Source organism: Oryctolagus cuniculus, chromosome 1 (assembly GCF_051225735.1).
Source record: "Oryctolagus cuniculus isolate XC-2025 breed Fujian yellow rabbit chromosome 1, ASM5122573v1, whole genome shotgun sequence".
Classification (NCBI taxonomy): domain Eukaryota; kingdom Metazoa; phylum Chordata; class Mammalia; order Lagomorpha; family Leporidae; genus Oryctolagus; species Oryctolagus cuniculus.
Genome location: NC_142867.1, coordinates 26,196,330 through 26,201,390, shown reverse-complemented (window position 1 = coordinate 26,201,390; position 5,061 = coordinate 26,196,330). Strand labels below are relative to the sequence as shown.

The window sequence follows — 5,061 nt, the reverse complement described above, 5'->3', positions numbered from 1 at the left end:
AGAACAAAAGTGGGGCAGAAGAGATAAATGGCTTGGTTATCAATCATCATGATATACTTAATTCAAAACTGATGTATCCATTCCACTCTCATAATTTTTACTAAAGGAATATACCATCTTCATATTAAGCTTACTAAGCCAGTTTAAATTAATTGCATGAATTACATTATAAATGTATGATAACTACAGGCTGATATTGTTTGTCACACTACCAAATTTAAAAACACATCACCTAACCTCAACATAGTTTGCAGAAACTATCTAAAAAAGAACAAGAATTAACTTGTAGATCAGACACCTGGACTGAATGAAAGAGTAAAATATGATTTACAAGGGCAAAGAGACACCTTTTGACTTCCTTGTCACTAGATGATTTTTATATAATCCTATAATTAATTCACAGAAATTTAGCAAGATATTTCTATCTAAAAATTTTACTTGGAAAAATTTGGATAGGTTTTTTAGACAAAATGCACTCAACTAGTTAGTGTTCAGGGAATGACTCTACTTCCCATGCAACAAAATCTAAAGCCCATCTTTATTCTGTTTTATAGATCTACCAGCATAAGGGGCAAAAATCACTCATATTGCCAGCTATCATGGACAGCTACATTGCCATTTCCTTAATTTGCAAGCTTTCTAATTACCACCTGTTTATGAAATGGTTATGGTGGAAACTGGCTCAGATAGATGTGCTTGAAGATTCCAAAGGACTCCCAACTGTGCCAAAGATGCAAGTGGAAAGAATGGAGCATTAATCATTTCAATCAATACAGCAATGGGGTTACTAAGTGTTGGCTACACAAAACAATTTTCTTTCCACAGCCAGACGTCTTGGCAGCATCATCACAATATTCAGTTTATTGTGACAGCAATTTCCCAGAGCATGCAAACCAGTTTAGTTTTGCCTTAGGCTGATCTGCAACTTTCTGCTTGTTTGTCTTCAGTCATCTTTTCTTTTTCTGAGGGAGACAAGGAAGGATTATTCAAGAGGTTGAATCTAAACAATATTGAGCAAAACAGTTTCAATCTGGTCTGTGGTGAACAAACAATATGTGAACCCACTTACCTTAACAAAAAATTAAAGATCATATCACACTGATGCCTGATTTCTGTAATCCTTATTTTAAAGCCATTTGGGATTTTCTTTGACTTAAGTAACAGAATTGCTGATCAGCACGGGAGTTTTGACCTGCTCCGTTTCCGACCTGGGTCGGTTCACCCCTCCTTAGGCAACCTGGCGGTCCCCCGCTCCCGGAAGGTCACCATATTGATGCTGAACTTAAAGTGGACACCCAATCAGCATAGCGCACAACAGCCCAGAACTCCTAGACTCAAGCGATCCTCCGGCCTCAGCCTCCCGAGTAGCTGGGACTACAGGTGCTAAACACACAATTATTCTTAGGTGTTTAAATTTTAACTGAAAAGTGATCCCTGTTAGGAATTTGGAAAACATTATGCTGAGCGAAATAAGCCAATCCCAAAGGGACAAATACCACTTGTTCTCCTTGATAGGTGACAACTAACTGAGCACCAAAAAAGAAACCTGTGAAAGTGAAATGAACATTATGAGAAACGGTGACTTAATCAGCCCTCACCCTGACTGTTGATGAGCAACTTGATATGTTATCCCTCTTAGTATTTTTGTTTGTTTGTTTGTTCTACTTAATACTTTTGGTTGAATACTGTAATCAATACACAATTCTTCTTAAGTGCTGAAACTTAACTGAAAAGTGATCACTGTTAAATATAAGAGTGGGAATAAGAGAGGGAAGAGATGTACAATTTGGGACATGCTCAAGCTGACTTACCTCAAACAGTAGAGTTAGAAATATACCAGGGGATTCCAATTCAATCCCATCGAGGTGGCATGTACCAATGCCATCTCACTAGTCCCAGTGATCAATTTCTATTCACAATTGATCATAATGATAGGACTAAGAACCAAAGGGATCACATAAACAAGAATAGTGTCTGCAAATAGTAGCTGATAGAATCAAAAAGGGAGAGAATGATCCAACATGGGAAGTGAGATACACAGCAGACCCATAGAATGGCAGATGTCCTAAACAGCACTCTGGTCTCAGAATCAGCCCTTAAGGCATGCGGATCCAGCTGAAAAGCCCATGAGAGTATTTCAGGCATGGAAAGCCAAGACACTCTGGGAAAAGATTAAAAAAAAAAAAAAAAACCTAAATGAAAGATCTCTGCGAGTGAGATCCCAGTGGAAAGAATGGGTCATCAAAGAAAGAGGTACCTTTCTCTGAAGGGAGGAGAGAACTTCCACTTTGACAAGGGCCTTGTCTAAATATGATCAGAGTATCAGAGTCAGTGAACTCAGGGGGCTTCCATAGCCTTGGCAGCTCATGACAAGAGCCTAGGGTGATTACTGAGGCCATAAACAAGAGTGTCAATTTGTTAAGTCAACAACAGGAGTCACTGTGCACTTACTCCTCATGTGGGATCTCTGTCCTTAATGTGCTGTGCATTGAGATTTAATGCTATAACTTGTACTCAAACAGTATTTTTCACTTTATGTTTCTGTGTGGGAGCAAACTGTTGAAATCTTTACTTAATGTATGCTAAACTGATCTTCTGTATATAAAGAGAATTGAAAATGAATCTTGATGTGAATGGAAGGGGAGAGGGAGTGGATAAGGGGAGGGTTGCGGGTTGGAGGGACGTTATGGGGGGGAAGCCATTGTAATCCATAAGCTGTACTTTGGAAATTTATATTCATTAAATAAAAGTTAAAAAAGTAACAGAATTGCTTATGAACTTTCATAAATATTTTCTTCTGAAAATATATAGAAGGAGATGAGGGACAATACATGCACATATAAACAAGGAGAGATTCATCATTCCTCAAAAAAAAAAAAAAAAACTCTTTGGAATCTCTTTTTTGAGTTGTCCTGTTTTGAATTCCTATTGATTCAAAAGGAGGAGAAAAGTGGATTATCGGACAAAACTTATCCAAAGTGTCACCCCATCCCCACCCCAGAGGTCACATTGGAGAATATATGGTCCCTAATGAGAAAAGCAGTAGTTTAAAGTGTTATCAATTTCTCTCTGCCACAAAAGTTTTGGGACTGATGAACATCTATTTTGAAGCTTCAAAATAAAATACAAATACTTGAAAAATATATAAAAGTCTGTTGGAAATTTGACTCCTACCTCATGTTCTACTAAGGTAGTCACTGTATGGTTGAGCAAATCCAAACAGCTTTCCATACCCCTGTAAAGGGAACCAAGGTCATGTGCATACTTTCCCTCTTTCAGCCCCTCTCCCTGGCTAATGCACTTTCACATAAAGATTTTCTACAGAATTAATCACAGCCAGAACATATTTCTTCCTATGCTGCAGTGGGGAGTAAGTATAACACATTTGAATTTACATAGCATCCAGGTATGGCCTTATATTTTATTGTTGCACTTTTCTAATTGTATGGTTATCTTTTCCATAGCTTGAAAATGAAAAATATTTATTGCATTTAAATATTGTCATTGTCTAAGTTAGAAATTGCAAGATTTCATGCCCACATATGTGGCTAAGACAAGCAAAAGACAGTAGATAAGTACATTTTTGTTATGTGAAAGAAGTTGTTGAAACACTACTAGTTGAACAATATCCTATACCTGGTTCGGTTGTGTGAGTGTAACCTGTTGAAATCCCTGCTTAGTATATACTAAGTTGATCTTCAGTATATGAAGGTAATTGAAAATGAAACGTGATGAAGGGCGGGATGGGAGAGGGAGTGGGGGAGGGGAGGGCCACGGGAGGGAGGGAGGTTCGGGGGGGGAAGCCACAACAATACAAAAGTTGCATTTTATATTCTACTTAAAACTATTGGTTGAACTCTGTAATTAATACACAATTACTCTTAGGTGTATAATTAATGCTATAACTAGTACTCAAATAGTATTTTACACTTTGTGTTTCTCAGTGAGCTGTTATGTGTGCAACTGAAGGCTTCCATAGTTGTAGTGTTGCACACATAACAGCTCACTGAGATGAGACCACTGAATACAGCACTGGCAGCAGTGGCTGGCAGGTAGGCATTAGGCCAGTGACTCTCTGTGCACATGTGATCCAGAGCTACCAGTGGAGGGAACTGCCCTCAGCCCCCACTGCCTCAGAGCTTGGCAGCAAGATGGCTGAGCAGCTATGAGACAGAGGGGTGCATATACCAGCAGTGCCCTCTGGGTTGGCAACTTTGGGAGCCATATGTGCTGAAACTTTAAGGTCTCTGTGGCTATGTGAAAAGATGTAGGGCATAGCAGAGTATTGAGTTCTATCATGACCAACTTGGGTGTTACCTTGGAAACACACCCAACCCTAGAGAATTGACCAGAACACTCACCACACACCTCCTGGTGTTCACTGAGAATGCAGACATTCCATGAAGCCACAGAAGCATAACCCCAAGGATAAAAGCCAACAGAAGAAAAAATTAAAAATCAACTCCACCAATGCTGAAACATAAGAGCTGAAATTCAAGAAACAAGAAAAAAGATGTCACCTTGGAACCCCCAGAGGAACACAGCAATATTTCAATACTAGAATGCAAAGATGAAGAGATCAAGGAAATGTCAGAAATGGAATTTAAAATATTAATCACAGGATTACTCAAAAATCAGAAGCAAATTCACAAATTTAAGAAAACCGTACATAATATGAACTAAAATTTTTCCCAGGAAATGGAGCATTTAAAGAGAAATCAAAATGAAACGTTAGAAATAAAGAAGTCAATAGATCAAATAGAAAAATGCAATGGAAAACCTTAACAGCAGACTTGATGAGGCAGGAGAAAGAATATCCAAAGTAGAAGACAAATCTTTGGAAATCTTACAGTCAGACAAAAGAAGGAGAAGGAGAAGAGGAAGAAGAAAAGAGAAAACTAAAAAGCAGTGTTGGAGATCTATAGGATACTGTCATGATCCAACATGTGGGTCTTAGGAGTTCCTGAAGAAGTGGAAAAACAGAGTAAAATAGAAAGCCTATTTAGGGAAATAATTACAGAAAACTTCCCCAATTTGAAGCAAGGGATGTTCAAGTAAAGG

The 5,061-nt window shown here is 38.4% G+C and overlaps 1 non-coding gene across 1 annotated transcript; it reads right to left on the bottom strand.

Annotated features, from left to right (window-relative positions):
- Nucleotides 1-1,098: 1,098 nt before the first annotated feature.
- Nucleotides 1,099-1,389, bottom strand: LOC149128324 (signal recognition particle RNA). The gene has a single exon (XR_016227751.1).
- Nucleotides 1,390-5,061: the final 3,672 nt, after the last annotated feature.